We start from the raw sequence: 19,730 nt of genomic DNA on the forward strand, positions 1-19,730 counted from the left end.
TCGATATGACCTACCTGGTTTCTTCACAGGCAGTATTGGGGTGTTATAAGGGGACATACAGGGTTCAAGGAGCCCATCCTTGATGAGGCTTTCAATGACAGGTTTTAGGCCTTCTAAAGGAATAGGATATTGCTTTCTTCTTACTGTTTCTCCAGGGGTTTTAAACTTCATATGTATAGGGGGAATTCAGAGTTTTCCCCAATTCCCTTCCCTTGCCCAAACATCAGGATGAATGTATGTTTTGTCTGCAGTGATGAGCAGGTTTAATGAAGTGTAGAATCCTTCTGAGCCAACACATAATCCTATACCTAATTTTAATATTAAGTCACTTCCTAATAGATTAGTTCCTCCCTCTGGAATTAACAGAAATTCAACTTTAGCTGAGCAGTTTTTACATCTAATTTCTCTTTCTTCTAAAATTTTTACTTTGATTCCCTCTCCTTTTTCCCCTGAGACTACAAGTTGCTTTGAGGACCAGGTTATATTGTGGGGGAAGGTAACAAACAGAGGAGCAGACTGCTGCTGAGTCTACTAAATAGGTCATAAGCTCAGATTTGGGTCCCACCTCTGAATTTATCAAGGGCTCTTGGTGGGATTCAAGGTAAAAGAGACAGAGCCCCTAACCCCTCATTCCTCCTCAAAGGTCATAAGTGGGATGACTATGAATAGCTCTCAAGCAGAGAGAAATAGCAGGGGTAATGGAGGAAGTGTGGACCCACTTTGGTTTGACACTACATATGGTTCCCATCTGGCCTCAGAGCTTTTACTTCTTGGCAAACTCAGGCCAATAAGCTCCCACCCCCCACCCTCAATGGCAGCTGGAAGAATGGCCTGAGAGAGAAGTGGGGATAGGTGGGCCACACTGGTATCACCCCCAGATCCCAACCATGGCCCCAGCCAACCCATGGAGGTGGGCATGGCACGGCAGGTGCTGCACAGGAGCCCAAGCACAAGGGCACTTAGGAGAAGGAATATCAGCAGGAATCAGTTTGGACTGGGGGTGATTCTCCAGAAACTCCATTCCTTGGGGCTGAGCCACCAAGCCAGGTGATCAGGCCAGTGATGTTTCCCTTTGGGCTGGGTCAGGGAGCCAGACCTGGGAGGGAGACTCCTCTGGGGCCCAGGGGAGGTGAGTCAGAGCTGGCAGAGGCCTCTGGCTCCAGGATCCTCCAAGGAGGACACCTGAGTTGCTGGAAATTTGTAGGTCTGACCTCCTGCAAAGTCAAGGTCTGGGCTGAACACAAAGTGAGGCTGTGCCTTCTGGTGTCAGGACCAAGGAAATGCTGGGATCTGGGCAGTGCTAAAAGCAGAACCATGAGGGTGCAACAGCATGGACCCCTTTCTGCAACCCACCCGTCCTTCTCTGCGGCACCTCGCCTCCTCCAGGCAAGAGTCTGAAGCTTAACCACAGCTCCCTCTCTCACACAGCTTCCTTGTTTGGTGAGAATCGCCTGTGGCCATGGCTCTGACTGACACAGACCTACAGCTGCAGTTCTGCACGTCCCAACCTGAAGCCCTCCCTTCTCCTGGCAGCAGGCCCAGCTGACCACCTCCTGCTGCAGCTCTACTCTGGATGCCTGCAAGTGAGTGATGTCCCCCTGGGATTGGGGCAAGATTCCTTCTCTAGCTTTGAGTGAACCCCAGCTGGCTGTGTGACCTTGTATAAGTCACTTTTATCTTGGGGTCTCAAGTTATTCACTGTGGGATGGGCAGCAGCCCAGAAATGGTAAACCTTCATGAACTGGCTCTGCTCACCAGCTCCCTCCAACCATGTTTCCCACCACAAGCCCTCCCTGGCCATTTGTGCTCTGACTGCACTGAACTGCTTTCAGTTCCTGGCCATCTTATGGTCACTTGCTGCCAGGCCTTTGGTCACCACACTCCTTCTGCCAGGTGTGTGCCTCACACATTCCCTGCACCTGCCTAACTCTAGCCTTTCCTTGAAGTTTCAGTGTGAGCATCTCTTCCTCCTGGGCGAGGCCCCCTCCTGAGCCCCCATGACCCCTGTGCATCCCTGTGGCACTGCACCAATTTCTCTGCAGCCCCACTGTCCATGACAGTAACAGCACCAGTACTGCCTCAGCTTCATTTTTCCATTTCATCCTTCAAGACACCACAAGCTTTATTATCAAGGAGTCTTGTGGCTCCTCCTTGAGTCTTCCCCCATACCATGAAGAGTTTAAGAACCCAGGGTCTTAGTCCAAATTTGGGGCAGGCTGGGTGCACTGGCTCATGCCTATAATCCCACCACTTTGGCAGGCCAGGGTAGGTAGATCACTTGAGCCTAGGAGTTCCAGACTGGCTTAGCCACACAATGAGACCCCATCTCTATTTCAGAAAGAAAAAAAAAATTGGGGCAGCCATCTCCTTCCACACCCCAGTGGGAAGAGGACTAGGGCTTGGTCAGTCTGCTGCTGTCATTGCTGCTCACTGCCACAAGTTGTCACTGTTGAACACTGATGTGGTGCAGTCTGGCACTGATGGCGGTTGAGCTCTGTGGGTACAATGATGCCAAACCCCTACATAGATGCACCATACCAGGACTCTGACATCATGGTTCTTAGTGCTGTGGTTCTGCAGTTCCCATACTCTGCCGCCACCTATTCTAGCATCTGGGAGTACCACACCAGAGCCATTTCTGGTGTCAATGTCATGGTGACAGAACTATGTCCTTGATCCCTCCCCAAGATCTCCCTCCACCACAGGTCAGGGAGCTTTTTTTTTTCAGAATACAGAGCATCTGCCTGGGCTTCCTATCCCTGAACAGTTAGCCTGGCTTCCTTCAGTGACCTCGAGAAACTTTGCCAAACTTAGGGGAACTGTTCAAGGGATTCTCAGTTACCCATTTTTCCAGGGGTAAAATCTAGATTCCAAGACAACATTTCTGTCAGCTCTCACTCAAGGAAAGAGGAGGAGAATTTAAAAATACAGGTTGGATTTCTAGAAGAGCATCTTGCTATATGTCAGTTCCTTGTGGGCAACGACTACATCTGATTCACATCAGGGTCCCCAGAGCCCATCCAGGCCTGGCCCAGAGTTTCTTTTGGTGAGTGTTTGGAGGATGAATAAAGAGATAGCAGGAAGGCAAGAGGAGTGGCACCAGAGACCCTTGTCCTAGGTTTTCCACTCTGGGGCCCCAACTGTGGGGAACCCACTGTGTGTTTTATAAGAGAAATGATGATTCAAAGTGCTGCCCCCCATCTCCCATTCCCCATCTCTCCTCAGGTCAGATTTGTCCTGGGCCAGGAGGAGCTGAGGCTGCAGACCCCAGCAGAAATGCTGCTGAGTGACTTCGTGACCCACACTACGGTGCTGACTGTCTCAGAGGGCCGGTCCACATTGTCAGTCAATGTGTTTCTGAATGCCTCCTCTGCAGTCCGGGGAGCCCCCTAGAGGTCCCCTATGGACTCTGTTGGGAGCACTGGGAGCCTTGGCCTGACGTACCTGAGGGGAACCAGCCATCCCCTGAGGGGTTGCTTCCATGCAGCCACCCTCAATGGCTGCAGCCTCCTCCGGCCTCTGACCCCCAACGTGCGTGAGGGCTGTGCTGAAGAGTTTTCCACCAGTGACAGCGTGGCCCTGGGCTTCTCTGCACCCCACTCTCTGGCTGCCTTCCCTGTCTGGGGCACTCAGGATGAAGGAACCCTGGAGTTGACACTCACCACACAGAGCTGGCAGGCACCTTTGGCCTTCCAGGCAGGGGACCGGCATGGGGACTTCATCCATGTGGACATATTTGAGGGCCACCTGTGGGCCATGGTCGAGAAGGGCCAGGGTACTGCATTGCTCCTCAGCAGTGTGCCTGTGGCTGATGGGCAGCCCCACAAGGTCAGTGTCCACATCTACACTCACCAACTGGAAATCTCCATGGACGAGTACCCCCACATGTACTTTGAACTGAGGAGCCCCCGGCTACCTGAAGCCACGTGGCAGTCTCCTTCTTGGGGGGCTGGTTGCAGAGGCCTTTTGTCACCTCCAGGAACACTGCCCAGGCCTGACCTGAGGGGCCACCAAGTCCTCCCTGCTGGACTGGCTGCATGGAAGACTTCAGTGTCAATGGCCAGAGGCGGGGGCTGCAAGAAGCCTTGTTGACGCGCAGCATGGCGGCTGGCTGCAGGATGGAGGAGGTGGAGGAGTATGAGGACGATGCTTATGGCCATTATGAAGCTTTCTCCACCCTGGCCCCTGAGGCTTGGCTGGCCATGGGGCTAGCTGAGCCATGTGTGCCCGGACCAGGGCTGCCTCCTGTCTTTGCCAATTTCACCCAGCTGCTATCAGCCCACTGGTGGTGGCTGAGGATGGCACAGCCTGGCTTGAGTGGCGGCACGTGCAGCCCACACTGGCCCTGATGGAGGCTGAGGGGCACAAATCCCAGGTGCTGTTCAGCATGACCTGAGGAGCACATTACGGTAAGCTCAAGCTGGACATCCTGGGTGCCCAGGTATGAAAAATGTTTGCCCTCCTGGACGTGGTGAACCGCAAGGCCTGCTTCATCCACGATGGCCCTGAGGACACCTCTGACCAGCTGATGCTAGAGGTGTCAGTGACGGCTCGGGTGCCCATGCCCTCATGCGTACTGACCTCCTGGAGGCCACCCTTGAGGAGGCAGGCCCAAGCCTCCCAACCTTCCACTATGAGGTGGTTCAGGCTCCCAGGAACGGCAGCCTTCAATACAGGGCACGAGGCTGTCAGGCGGTCAGGGCTTCACCCAGGCTGGCCGGGTGACCTGCGGGGCCATGGCATGCACCTCCGGGGCAGTCTAGGACACCTTCTGTTTCTGTGTCACAGCTCCACCATATTTCTCTCTGCTCTGTACCTTTTCCATCCATATTGGTGGTGACGCAGACGTGCCTGTCCTCACCAGTGTCCTCATGGTGCCTGAGGGTGTCCTCTCTGCTGACCAGCTCTTTGTTAAGAGTCTCAACAGTGCCAGGTACCTCTGTGAGGTCATGGAGCGGCCCAGCCATGGGAGGTTGGCTTGGCGTGGGACACAGGACAAGACCACTGTGGTGACATCCTTCACCAATGGAGACCTGTTGCATGATTGGCTGGTCTACGAGCATGATGACTCCAAGATCACAGAAGATGATATCCCATTTGTTGGTACCCACCAGGATGAAGGCAGTGGTAACATGGCCTGGGAGGAGGTACGGGGTGTCTTCCTAGTGGCCATCTAGCCATCTAGAATGACCACGACCCTATGCAGACCATCAGCCGCATCTTCCATGTGGCCCGGGGTAGGTGGTGGCTACTGACTACAGACGATGTGGCCTTTAGCAGTGCTGATTCAGGCTTTGCTGATGCCCCCCTGGTGCTGACCCGCAAGGACCTCCTCTTTGGCAGTATCATGGCTGTGGATGAGCCCATGCAGCCCATCTACTGCTTCATCCAGGAGGGACCTCAGGAAGAGGTGAGTCCTGTTCGTGCACCCGGGCTGACCACAGCTGGATCCAGCTGCAGGTGTCTGATGGGCAGCACCAAACCATCACTCTGCTGGAAGTGCAGGCCTCAGAGCCCTACCTCTCTGTGGCCAGTGGTTCCGGCCTCATGATCCCTCAAGGAGGCCAGGGTACCATCAACATGGCCAAGCTCCACCTGGACGCCAACCTTGACATCCACAGCGGGGATGAGGTCCACTACCATGTCACAGATGGCCCTCGCTGAGGACAGTTGCTCTGGGCCACTCAGCCAGCCACAGCCCTCTCCCAGCAGGGCCTGCTGGTTGAGGCCGTTCTCTACGGCCACAATGGCAGCCTCAGGCCCCGCAACACCCTGGCCTTCTCAATGATTGTGGGGCCAGTGCACACGGATGCCACCTTGCAAGTGACCGTTGCCCTAGAGGGCCCACTGGCCCCACTGAAGCTGGCCTGGTGCAAGAAGATGTACATCTTCCGGAGAGAGGCAGCTGAGATCAGAAGGGACCAGCTGGAGGTGAGGAGCTGGAGGTGGTGAGCAGGGGTGTGGACCAGGTAGAGGGCCTTCCTCCCAGCCTTCATGCCAGGTACACGTGACTTGGGCTGTGGCTGTGGTGGTCCCAGGTTGCATGTGTGCACGTGCCTCAGATGTGCTCCCGTATATGTTGTGTTCCCAAGAGTTTCTGAAAAGCTTGCTGTACACCCATCCTCCTGGGAGTTGTGTGTGCCTCTAGAGGTTGTGTCCACTCATGTCCATGGCGTGGCTGAGCATGCAGATTCCTGCACCCCACCCAGGCCTGCAGAATCTCTGAAGTGGAGCCCGAGAATCTGCATTGCAGTCAGTTCCCTGGGAGGTCCTGAACTTTGGGGATGGCTGGCTGTGGAGACAGGCCGCTGCACCTCAGACCCCCATGTATCCCGCTCTCTTCTCGGAGCCCAGACCAGGACTAGGAGGGTCTGTCAAGGGCTTCTGCCCACCCAGGAACCCCACAGAGCAGCCACGGGCCCTCCAGCGAGCTCACTGACATGCCCTGTGACCTCAGGCCAGTTCTTGCCTGCTCTCAGCCTTATTCTCCTACACTGCTCATTTCGGGGACCCTTCTGGTCTGCATGTCTGGAGCTTGGGGCCCACGGCAAGCCAGCAGATCTGGCATCAGGAAGGCCTCATGGGAGGAGGCTGTGTTTGGGCTGGGCTCTGAAGAGCACAGGCCATTGGGAGCAGAGAATGGGGAGTGGTATTCCAGGCAAAAGGAACATTCCGGGCAAAGGCACAGAACAGGAATGTGAGTTTGGGGGTGGTTTAGCCTCTTGTGGATGGCCCATCAGGTGAGGGAGCCCATGTGGCCTTTGGGACATGAGCTCTGTAGGGCCTGTGTTGGAGGCACCTGTGCTTCTAGGAGGGGTAGGGTGAGGCGGGGCGCCCTCTGATGGTCCTGGGTGGTAATTGCAGGGAGTTGGGGAGGATGCTGCTAGTAAACCAGCCACAGGCCTGAACAGATCCTGAGCAGGGGGGCCTGTGTGTGTGCGTGTGCACACGCGCATGTGGACATGTGCGACTGCGTCAGTGTCTGATGAACTCGTGTGTCTGTGTCACTGAGTCTGGGGACATGTGATTATGCACCTCCCCGAGGGAGTGCATCTCAAGCTGTGTGACCAACCCCCTGTAACCGTGTGTGGGGTGGGTATAACATGTGTCCAGCAGCCGGGACAACCCAGTGAAACCCCGTCTTGACACAAAAAATTTAAAAATTAGCCAGACATGGTGGCTCATGCCTGTGGTCCCAGCTACTTGGGAGGCTGAGGTGGGAGCCCTTGAGCCTAGGAGGTTGAGGCTGCAGGGAGCTGTGATCACATCACTGCACTCCAGCCTGGGTGACAGTGAGACCCTGTCTCAAAAAACAAAAAATGTGAACAGCTGCATGTCTGGCTGCTGTGTGTCACACACCCACGTGTGTGTTTGTGTGACTAAATGAGCAGTGGTATCTGGGGAAATAAGTGGAGCAAGATCAAGCTGTTCTGGCTGCTTAGGGCCACAGTGGGCCCCCTGAGACCCCTCTGAGACCCATCTGTGTTCCCTTGTGAGTCCTCGTGACCTCTGTTAACCAGGCAGCCCAGGAGGCAGTGCCGCCGGCAGACATGGTTTTCTCAGCGAAGAGCCCGCTGAGTGCTGGCACCTGGTGATGGTTTTGTGTGGTGTCTTGGCAGATGAGCCACCCAGCCTGGACCCCATGCAGAGCTTCTCCCAAGAGGCGGTGGACACAGGCAGGATCCTGTACCTGGACTCCCGCCCTGATGCCTGAAGCAATGCCTTCTTGCTGGATGTGGCCTTGGCCTGGGTGCTTCCCTCGAGGACATCGTGTGGAGCTGGAGGTGCTGCCTGCTGTCATCCGCACTGGGTCACAAAACTTCAGCATCCCTGAGGGTAGCAGCCGTACCCTGGCCCCTCCACTGCTCCACGTCGCCAGGCCCTACTTCCTCACTCTGCCGGGCCTTGGCCTGCAGGTGCTGGAGCCACCCTGGCATAGGGCCCTGCAGAAAGAGAACGGGCCTCAAGCCAGGACCCTCAGCACCTTCTGCTGGAGAGAGGTATGGCTTTGAGAGAGGCCCAGGGGCTGCAGCCCAGCTCTGGGGGCAAAGTTGAGGGAGCCCCGGGGACTCCCAGTGGGGGGGGTTATACACAGAGAGGAGATGGGGAATCACATTTCAGAAGCACCTATGCTTTAAATACTGCATCTCGGACTGGGCATGCTGGCTCATGCCTGTAATCCCAGCACTTTGGGAGGCCGAGGCGGGCGGATCACGAGGTTGGGTGATCCCTCTGGCTAACAGGGTGAAACCCTCTCTCTACTAAAAATACAAAAAATTAGCTGGGTGTGGTGGCAGGTACCTGTAGTTCCAGCTACTCAGGAGGCTGAGGTAGGAGAATTGCTTGAACGTGGGAGGCAGAGGTTGCAGTGAGCTGAGATCACACCACTGCACTCCAGCCTAGGCAACACAGTGAGACTCTGTCTCAAAAATAAAATAAAACAAAATAAAATAAATACTATATCTCCTTTATTCCTCACAACTCCTCTGGGAGCCAGAACTTATGATCCCCATTTTCCACCAATGGAACCTGAAGCCCTAAAAGAGTCAGTCTCCTCCTGCACCGAAAGGCAGGGCATGAAGGGTGCTGCTGGGGCTTGCTAGCCCTAGGCCTGCCCCTAGGAGGAAGAGCAGCTGATCCAGTACGTGCATGACAGGAGCGAGAGACCGGCAAATAGTTTTGTCCTGATGGCTAGTGCCTCTGAGATGGACCGCGAGAGCCATCCTGTGGCCTTCACTGTCACCATCCTGCCTGTCAATGACCAACCCTCTGACCTCACCACAAACTCAGGCCTGCAGGTGAGCGTATTGCTGGGATCATCCCCCATGTCTGCTTTGAGAAAGAGGCCAGCATCCCCTACTTCCCGGCACAGATCTCCCCCTCTCTGAGCCTCAGTTTCCTCCTCTGCAAAATGGGGCCACTACCGTGTGCCTCACGCAGTTGTTGGAGGGAGAGGTGTGAGATTGTGCTGAAATAGAACACCGGTGGGAGGTTTTGTTACTGGACGTTTGCAATACAGTAGGCGGACTTCTGAGCAGCCACGGGTGGCTCTGCTGTTCCTTCTCCTGTGGCTTAGGACCAGAACACCTGACAGAATCACTTACCAGCTCTTAAGGGCAGGCATCAGGGCGGGACCGTTAAGCTTCCCACCTTCACCCCAGCAAGTGAAAGCCACAGCTTGACTCCCCAAACTCCTGCCCTTGTGCCATAGCGGAGCAGGGCCCCCATTTGACAGAGGTGGAAGTTGAGGCCCAGAGATGGGATGGAACTTCTCCATGGTTGCAGAAGTAGTTCTGGTGGAACAGAAAGGGCACGGCTTTACTAAGCCCACATGGCAGGGCCTTGAATGCCAACTTCTGGAGGGCGTCTTCCCCAGTCAGCAAGAGCCATTGAAGGTTCCACAAGAGGGCTGACTTGGGCTGTCTCTGACATGGGACACTGGGGGGCTTTGGTGGTCTAGGATGTGCCTGTAGGGAGTGGCCTTGTGGTGTGGAGGCCACAGAAGAGTGGGACACAGCGCCCTGGAACCACAGGACGGGACGGCTGTGTGGCAGCATGGCCACCAGGTGGCATCCACCCATGTTTGCTCTGGGAGCCCAGAGATGGGGCCCTGCTTCCCACACTAGGGCCCCTCCAGCCAAGGTTTGGCCTGAGGGCTCCCTGGGGCTGGGGGAGGAAGCCCAGGAATGCCAGAGGGCTGTTTTCCGGGCATGTGAGTCCCCCTGTAGCACTGCCCACAAGTAATTGACCCAGCAAGACTGGTACCAGGACCTCAGGAACAGGCGCCTGCTCTGCTTGCAAGTGGGAGGCCTGGAAAGGGGTCCCCTTTGCCCAACACGAGGAGGGCCCGTAACTGCTCTGGAAGCCCATCCCAGCACTGCTTCTGTGCTACGGGACAGCGTCAACCATCAGCCCCCAACTCTCTGCACCTCCCACCCCTCCCTCAGCTGGAAGGAGGGCCCATTTCTAAATCACCATTCCCACCTGTGCCCAGCCCCTGCCAGGCATACATGGAGGGTCTGAAAGGAGACCCCTGTCCCACCAGCGAGACTGATTAAGGAGCACCATTGGTCAGCGTTCGGCTTTTCTGGGGGTGAGAACTTGGTGAGGGTAAGAACTGGGGCCTTCCTGGATAGGGGAGACACAATGGTCTTGAGGGACACTCAGGACTAGGGCAGATGGACAGCAGGGAGGCTGGGCCTGGAGGGTGGCCTTCCCTGGGGTGATAGGGAAGGTGAATGTGGGGAGGGCCCTTTGTGTAGGGGAGTCAGAGCAGCACCAGCCTTGATGCCACCTGAGGACCTGAGCTGCAGCGGTGTTGGAGCTCTGGTGGCAGCCCAGGGCTGGGGAGGAAGGGGTGGGTGAGTGTGGCAGGGCAGAACCTTCACAGGCCTGTGTCCCCAGATGTGGGAGGGTGCCACTGTGCCCATCCCTACAGAGGCTCTGAGGAGCACAGACAGTTACTCTGGGCCCAAGGACATGGTCTACACCATTGAGCAGCCCAGCAACGGGCAGGTAGCCCTGTGGGCAGTGCCGGGCACAGAGCTGCACAGCTTCACGCTGGCCCAGCTGGACGGCAGGCTCATGCTGTTCTCACATAGAGGTGGGTGCCGAAGGCCGGGCCCCAGGCTCCTGCTGCCCACAGGGGTGCCCTGAGGTGAGGAGCCAGCTCAGGCCAGCTGGACCCAATGCCCCTGTCCCCAGGAGTCCTGGACGGAGGCATCCACTTTGGCCTCTCTGATGGTGAGCACACTTCCTCCAGACACTTCTTCTGAGTGACAGCCCAGAAGCAAGTGCTCCTCTTGCTGGAGGGCAGCCGGACACTGACTGTCTGCCCTGGTGGGTGTGCTGATTATGGGCGTTCCTGGGTGCCGGGAGCCAGGGCAGAGCTGAGGGTGGCATGCCAGGGTCACGCTGTCTCTCTGCAGCCACAGGCCCGGGCCTGGATCTCAAAGGCTGACCCCTTTCTGGAAGGGTCTGTCCAGCCACTTAGCAGCCAGAGCCTCAGAGGCAGCTCCAGTCAGGCACCGATCCCCAGCTCCTGCTCTATGGTGTGGTACTGGGCCCCCAACTGGGTGGGTTCTTCCATGCCCAGCATGACAGCACAGGGGAGGACCTGGTGAACTACGCTCAGGCAGAAGTAGGGGCCCCACTCTGCAGCCACCACTCAGATGCCCCCAGTCTCAGGTGGCTGCTGTGCTGTGGACATCATGTGGACATGGGCACCAGCTCCAGCATCGCTGGCAGCAGACACTCCCTGGCCTGCCATGGTCCAGGCCCTGGTGTCCTGCCCTCCAGGAGCCACCAGGCTGGCAGGGCAAGTTCTTGTTTCCAGAAGGAGGGAGAAGGATGCAGGAAGTCGGGGATACAGGGCCCTAGAGCAGGGCTGGAGTCTTGAGGTGTGGCTTCCACAAAGAAGCTACAGCTGGACCCGAGGGTCTGGTGAGGGGGCACCATGTGGGGGCACTAGTGGCACCCCAGTAGCTGGTGAGGGGCAGTGCTTGGTGGAGGATCCAGCTGCTGGGCCTGTGGGCAGAGGTGTGAGCCTGGGGCTCAGACTAGGTGCCAGCCAGAGGCAGAGTCAATCCTAGGAGCAGATGAGCTGATGAAAGGCAGCTGAGTTGGCCAAGAGGGTGAAGCCGCTGTTCATCTGTCCTGGTGGCTTCAGAGAAGAACTAGAGCTGTCAGCCATGGGTAGCGGCAGACTCTGTGGTAACTCTGCCATCGGGGCCAGCCCAGTCATCGCTTAAATGAAAACATCTCCCCAAAGGCAGAGCAGGAGTTGTTCCATAGCAGGGCAGAGCGGGCCAGACTCTTGTGGGCCGTCCTGGGCAGGCAGCACACCTGATGCCCCCACCAGGAGGCTGCGTGGGCATCTGGAGCTAGCACGTGATCACAGTGAGTTCTGGGTAGGGAGCGGTCTTGTGGGGCGCAGAGCTGACTATCAGGAGCCACGGCATGTGGTACTGCCCCAAGTACCTCCAGAGGGGTCCCCTGTCAGCCCTTGAAATTGGCATAGCCCACCCCTGTGCCCCTTTCCAAGTTCCCTTGTTTGGGCAAGGACCTCCTGAGCCTGGCACTCTCCCTCCTGAGAGGTGCAGATGGCATTCAGCAAGTGCAAAGCTGAGGTTTCTTGGGTCTGTCACATCAGCACCTCTCAGGCCTGGGTTCTGTATTTCCCTGGATCCGCACTTCTGCTGTGGCCCCCTCCCCACAATGAGATACTCATCAGGCTGTTGTCTACAGCTGCTGCTGTACCCTCAGTGCTGGAAGCTTTTGTCAAGAATGCCCAGGAATGAGGAAGGGACGGGGCCCAGACCATCAGCAACCCTCTCACACCCTATAGTCCCATGTTACTCAGAGCTTCCCCGTGCCCCAGCAATAGGAAGGACTAGATTGAATAGGCACCAAGGGACCAGGCTGGCAGTGCCACCCAGGAAAGCCAGGAAGAGGCTACAAGGGCTACCTGGCCCACTCAGGGAGGAGGGCAGGACTCGGTATTGTCTTGACAGAAGCCGTGTCCCACAACACTGAACTGGTCAGGGAAGGGGTCAAGTGTCCCCATTTTTCAGATAAGGAAACTGAAGCTCGTGGAGGGCAGGTAACTGTATTCAGAGCACATGGCCGGTAAGAGGCACAACTTCTGCCTGCCAGTCCAGGATTTCCTTAACCAGAGGACACTGCTTGTTCCCCAGAGCTCAGGACCCTGTGTTTTGTTTCACTCCCACCCACAGAGCTCCCGTATCCAGGCATCAGCTCCAACTCCCACTCCTGGAGGCGGAGGTGGGAGCATCACTTGAGCCCAGGAGTTCAAGACCAGCCTGGGCAGCATAGTGAGAACTTGTCTGTACACAAAACTTTTAAAAATAGCTGGGCTTGGTGTTGGCACGTGACTGTATTCCTAGCTACTTGAGAGGCTGACTTTGGAGGATCACTTAGAGCCCAGGAGGTTGAGGCTGCAGTGAGCAGTGATCACTGTACTCCAGCCTGGTGACAGTGCGAGACCCTATCACTGCCCCATTCCCCACGCCAAAAAGCAAACAAAGAAAACAGTAGATAGGTGTCCTGTTGGCATGATAGGTCCTGAGTCCATTCTCAGATCTGTGACATTGGACAGGTGTCCTTGCTTCTGGACCTCGGTGTCACCACCTGAGTGAGAAAAGGCGGTGGGGAGGTGGATCTTTCAGTCGAAGCGGTGTAGAAGCCCGTCTGAAAAGCCATACGCCAAGGGGCTCCAAGTCCAGCGCACAGTCCCAGCAGGGCCCAGGAAGGCAGTCAGGGCGGCACAGGCATCAGGTCCCAACCTTCTTACCTGTTTGCCCACTCTCAGACCACGGAGTTCTCATCTCGGAGCCACTGGCCAGTGTGTGCTCGTGTGAGGACCAGAACACACTGATGGAGGAGTTGGCAGAGCAGGCACAGTCGCGGCGCGAGGAGATGCTGCGCATGCACCACGTGCTGAAGGAGGGGCTCAGCATCATCCGCGACATCAACACAACCACCGTCAGCATGTCCAAGCCCCTGCCTGTGGACGACTCCTGGCTGCAGGTGTAGAGCATCCCGGACGAACGCAGGTACCAGGGCCAGCCCCCACGGTCCCAAAACGTCCCCCAGCCCGGGCTGCTGGGAGGAGTGCCCGGGGGCAGTAGCGTACCCCCTCACAGGGGTGGCTCCCACCTGGAGTGAGTTGCGGAGCTTGCCAAGGAGAACTGGCTGCGGGGCAGGGTAGAGCTGGAATGTTGTCCCGCTGAGGGCGGGGCTTAAGCTCCGGGGACCGCCTCGGGGCGCGGCAGGGAGGAGCTTCCCTGCATGGGCGTGGCCGGCACCGGGCTGGGGCGGGGCCTCAGGGAGCCGCCCATTTCTCCTCTCTGCCTTGCTCCCTGTGGCCAGCAGGTCGCCCAAGTCCAGTCCCAGGATGCCCATCCCTGGCTATGTCCCCAGCCTGGCCTGGGTCGTGGGGCCTGGCTCCTGGGCTTCCTCCTACTGGGTCCGCCCTTGGGGAAGCATCCTCCGTACCCTCCAGGCCAGAGGCTTCCCCTGATCCCTTCAGCCCTACCCGCCAAGTGCTCTCGTGCCCCACCCGGGATCGCCAGGTGAGTAGGGGCTGAATGCGGATTGGGACTGGAATCCAGAGCATTGGACCTGGCCGCCAGAACTGGCCGTTTCCATCCAAGGCAGTGGGACCGTGGACGCCTGAGCCACATGTGGCCGAGGGCTGGCGGAGCCTGCCCCCCAGGGAGCGCTGAGTCCCGGAGTTGGTCGTTTTTGAGGAGGGGGCTGAGGGGCTTGTCCCACCTGCTGCCTTCTTTCCAGCACTTGCGTAGCACTTCCCTCTATTTTCACTCTGGTCAGCCGCCCACACGTTGCATTCCTCTTCGTATCTTCTCCTTGTCCTCCACCCTCCATTCTGTCCAACTCCTCTCCCAGCCCCTGGGGAGCCTACCTCAGGTCTGAGAGTCTGAACCCGGAGATGCTCTGGGTGTGTGGATTTCCTTCATCTACCCTGATGTCCCCACTTCCAAGTCCTGACACCTTTAAGCCATCCCAGGGGGTGTCTGACCACTGCGCCACAGGAGCAGAGACCAGGCTGTGACTGTGTGACCAACAAGGTGTGTGATGTGTGTATGGGTGAGCACACGAGTGTGAGAGTGTGAGAATGGCACCCAGGCCTGGGCTAGGACAGAAGCAGCTGGGGAAGGAGCCTGGGGGCCACAGGCAATCTGATATTTTCTCCACACCCTGCCCCCCACTCTGCCCTGGACCCTGTCTAAACTAATGGGGTAGTGGCAGCTGCAGGGGCAGGGATGAGAGTGACTGAATCCTACTTCACTCCCAAAGATTTCTAAGGAAGAGCGTTCTACTGCAACCTTTGGCTTGGCCTTGTTGACCCATGACCCTCTTTCAAGGACATTCACTCTGATTTCCAGTGTGCCCTGTTTCCACTGGCCACGTTCTCTAAGGAAGAACAATAGCATCTGTTTTTGTGTCCAAATGGCTGGAGAGTGGGGCTGTGGGTCCAACGCCCATATACAAAAACGAAGTAGGGATTGGGGCTTGCCCTATGACGTGCTGATGACCAAGTTACATGGGTAAAGGCAAGCAGCAGAGTATTGGGCAAGAGCGCTGGACTGGGAGTCCAGAGATGCTTCTTCACCCTGGGGCTTTAGGCAAGTCCCTTTCCCTCCCAGAGCCTCAGTATCCTTCTATCAAATGATGTTGCCGCCTGGGAAAGGCTGTCCCCATCCCGCCCTGTCCCTCTCACCCCTCATCCTTCATCCCCTCATCCCCACGCGCCCCGTGCGCACCCATTTCGGCTGGTGCAACAAGCCCAGAGCATGTGCGCACTTCCGGCTGCCCCCTCCTCGCCTTGACCCAGCACTGCTGGACCCATGTGGTCCGTTCCTCACACTCACGGACTGGAGGCTCTGGGCAGCACAACCAGAAACTCCGGTGTGTGTTGAGGGGGGGCAGGGCACAAAACCACCAAAGTGTGTGTGTGTGTGTGTGTGTGTGTGTGTGTGTCTGTCTGTCTGTCTGTCTCCCAAGGGAACAGCACTGTTGAGTTCAGCTTGAGTATTAACTCATGGACTGTCAGCAAAATACAGTCACCAAAAGACTATGGGCTGTTTTGTCTTTTGCAGTGACATCATGTTGCTCACCTTTTATGTTTTTCAGAGTTCATTAGTTTCTGTTTGTTCTCAGTTAATATCCAGCTCAATAGATTGTGTAAGTAGAATACTCCCAAACTGAAAGTCACCTACATAAAATATAGTGAAAAATATGTCACCCACTTAAAGTATAGTTGAAAACATGTACTCATTAGTTTTGTGTAGCCAACACTGGATACTGGGTAAGGGCACAGGATCCCAGCGCTAGACTTCCTGGGTTCAAGTTCTGATTTAGCCACTTGCTGGCTTTGAAATGCTTGACAACTTTAAGCCTCAATTTGTTAATTTTTTTTTTTAAACTTAATCCCAAATGTGATAGTAAGTCTCAGTTTCTTGATCTGAAAAACAGAAATTATTCAATGAGAGTCTATGTGAAAACTTTATAGTTTTTACAGCCACTATCTGGCTCAGGAAAGTCCTCAGCTTTAGGGGTTAAAGTTTTAAAGGCCACTTTAAAGTTTTTAAAGCCACTGCCTGGCCAGGAAAGCCCTCAGCTTTAGCCATTATTAGCACATTATTGTTGTGCTGGCTACACATGCATTAATGAGGCAGGAAAATGCTTAAGGATAACAACCCAGATTATCTCATCAGACCGAGACAGATGCGTATGCGTGCATGCTCATGTTTTAGCTCAGAGCCATTTGTCTAAAAGCCTCTTGAACTCAGAGGCCCAGGCAGTATCAACTTTGCTTTGTAGTGGAGCCATCAGTTTTGTTAATCAGTGAAATTGACATAACGCTCTTTTTTTTCTTTTTTTCTTTTAAGCACCAACCATGTGCCTAGAGCTAACTGTGTCAAGAAGAGCATGCTTCAGGTGGCTGCAGTGAGCAGTTCAACCTGTGGAGGAATGAGAAATGATAGTGTTGAGACAAGAAACACAAAACCCAGGGTAAGGTAGGAATCACTGAAAGTCAGGCAAAGGAACTGGCATCCAGTGATGAGTCAGGCTTTGCCAGCCTCTGGCCCTACAGATGGCTCTTTGGAGAGGAAAAAATTAAGTCAGACCCGAGGGCACAGATCCTAAGGGAATGCCGGCAGCTCTGGGCTGTCTGTGAGAGTCCAGATTTGCTGCTTCATCCTGGGGCTTTAGGCAAGTCCCTTTTCCTCCCAGAGCTTCAGTATCCCTTCTATCAAATGATGATGTTCTGCCTTTCTCCTAGGATGGCTGTGGAGATCCAGGGAGGCAGTGGCCATAGGGATGCTATGTTAACTGCAGATGCAGCCGTAGGAGCACTTTGCTAACTGCCAACGTGAGTTCAGACTCTTCAGGCTATTTGGCACCCAGGTCTGTGGTGAGGTGTGACATGTGGGATGTAAGGTTTGATGCCTGCTCCGACTCCAGTCTTGCTAACACACGCTAAACATTTGACAAATCATGACCCTACCTTGGGGAAAAGGGCAGTCTGGGAGAGCTTCTTCAAGGCAGGCTGGCTTCAATGCAGTCCGGGGCATGACTGAGATAGGCTTATGTGGTGAGGAATTGGAGGATAACTGGGTAAAAAGCTGCCATGGGCAGAGGTGTAGTGTGGGTCACATCGAGGATAGCCCCTGGCCAAAGCAGGGAACAGAGACAGAATGAGGAAGAGCTCTGTGGGGAAGGTGGGGCATAGGGTGGAGAACCTTCAAAGTCTGAAGAGTGTGACTTGTTGGGGTTCAATGCTGTAGGCAGTAGGGAGCCATGGAAGGCTCTTAGGTGGAGAAATGACAGCTGGACATTGGTGAGCAAGCCCCGTCTCCATGAGCAGCGTGGGTGGTCCTCTGAGCACACCAGGCACGAGTGTGCAGGGAGCTGGTGCAAATGCCTCTGTGTGCGGGCGAGCATCTGTGTTGTGACTCTGCCCACGCATGTGCTTCAGTGTGCCGAGTGGCTGCATGGCCCAGATCCTTGTGGCACAGGCCGGCCAATGAGGGTGCTGGGCAGGGAAGGCAGCGTATGCGTGTTTTTTGTGGGCATGTGTGTTAGTGTGTGCATGCAGGCAGTGGGGCCTCACAGCATGTGTGTGCACACTCCGGCGTGTGCGTGTGTGTCCCCCACCCTCAGGCTGCCCCACCATGCATGTGACCTGCCATGTGATTTGATGCTGTCTTTCAGAATCACTATCGGTGTTCCCTGAGGAGCGTCAGCCTTGGTAGGTACATGCTTTGCTGCCTGCTGCATGAAAGGTCTGCCTCCCCGCTGCCCCAGCCATTGGGACCTCAGAGCCAGGCTCCCTGCCCCTCCCTTCTGGAGCTGCAGACTTGCTCTTTGCTCTTTCTGTCTTTGTGCTGCTGGCTGTCTCACTTCTCTCCCTGCGAGCCATGGGACTCAGTGTCACTGCTCAAGGCCTCCATGGCTGAGCCTGGGGGCTCTTAGAACAGGCTCCATGCCCAAACTGGCAGAAGTGGAGCCATCAGAGAGGACACAGAGCTCGTGGTTTATGGTGTAGGGGCTGGGAGCTTGGAGGGGGTTGTGTGTGGGGCTGGAATCTGAGGCGGTCAGAGGTCTAGGCACATCATCCTGGGCACGCTGTCCCTGTCATGCAGTGTGGGTCATGCTGCCAGGGCAGGTATCCAGCTCCCAGCCTGGGAGTGCTGAGAGCCAAATCCACTGCAGATTAAGGGTGATAGTTAGGGTCCCACATCCTCCAACTGTCAGCAATCCAGTGGTGATCGAGGATAAAAGCCTGAGAGTCCCATACACACGGTCATCCCACAACACACTTCACAGACCGGGCAAGGACACACAGCCCCCTTCCCTCCCTCCCAGGTACCATCATAGTTGCTCGTGTGGACTGAAGACAGGGTCCCTGGCCCCCGCTGAAGCACTACCGCCGACCAGCAGGCTCACTCACCTTGGCCTGTTGCTCCTAGGGGTCTCCTGTGCTATTCATCCAAGGAGACCACAGTGCCTCCTGGCCCAGCCAAATCCTGCCTAGCGAGCCCACCTGCCTGTCCTGCCACGGACTCTCCCTCTTCTGCTTTTCCCATCATAAAGGGCCCAGCCTCACCTATGCAACCTGCAGCCCCCTGCCTACCAGTTGAGGCTCCCCTTTTGGGCTTATAACTGTATGGCCGGTGGCATCCAGCTACCTGCCCTCCCAGCCTTCCCCAGGGTCCTTCAGAGGACCCTGAGCTTTCTGCCCACCCAGAGGGACCTCTGGTGCTCACTCCAGCCAGCCATCCCCTTATAGCTTCACTATTTTGTTTCAAGCAGTGTTCCTTCTCTATGAGGAGTGGTGGCTGTTGGGTGGGCTCCCCAAGCAAGAGGTGGCCCTGGGCCAGTGGGTTGGAAGACGGTGACCAGGGAAGAGGGAAGTCCTGGGGGCTGGCATTGGTCTGAACTGTGGGTGGACTGCCTGGGTGCCATGAGAGAGGTCAGCGTGTGTGGGGTGCGGAGGGCCGCCGCAGCCCCCGGGCACTTCCTATGAAGCTCTGGCTTTTCCCTCCATCTTCCTCCCCTTTCCCTTCCAGCCTCTCTTTTCCAGGAACCTTGCCATGCCCACACTTACACTCTCCCCTTCCCGGCCCTCTCACAGCTGCTACGGTGCACCCATGCTCTGCACTTGCCTCACCAGCTCTGGCTTTTCTCTAACCTGTTTTCTCTCTGCGTTCTCTCCAATGCCAGCTGATTGGGTCAGGCAAGTCCATCCCGTCCTGAGAGCCCCAGGTCCCCCTTCGACCTCTGAACAGATCCCTCCTCTTCTCAGAGATTTCCCTTTCCAAGCCTGCCTGGGTGGGTGTCCTGTGACTTGACAGTGGCTCCCGCAGCCCCAGAGCCAGCCCCCTTCATCTGTGACTTAGTCTGTTGTAGTGGTGAGCTGCCACATCCAGCTGTGACCATTGCTGAAAACTTGTGCCCCCTCTGTGGTATGCCCCTGCCCTGTTCTATAAATAGCTATAAATTCACACACACACACACACACACACACACACACACACACACACACACACACACACACACACACACACACACACGTGGCCGACTGCCTCACTTCTAGCACTGGGAATCAGTCCTCGTGCTGTCCTTGTGGAGTCTTGTGGCCCAACAAGAGGAAGCTGTCTCCTGACATTGCCCCTCGAAAG

General features: G+C 56.1%; 1 pseudogene; it reads left to right on the forward strand.

Moving 5' to 3' along the window:
• The first annotated feature begins 655 nt into the window (after positions 1 to 655).
• LOC126959248 (chondroitin sulfate proteoglycan 4-like) lies at positions 656 to 11,398 on the forward strand (annotated as a pseudogene).
• The last annotated feature ends 8,332 nt before the right edge of the window (positions 11,399 to 19,730 follow it).

Source organism: Macaca thibetana, chromosome 7 (genome assembly GCF_024542745.1).
Source record: "Macaca thibetana thibetana isolate TM-01 chromosome 7, ASM2454274v1, whole genome shotgun sequence".
Lineage (NCBI taxonomy): Eukaryota > Metazoa > Chordata > Mammalia > Primates > Cercopithecidae > Macaca > Macaca thibetana.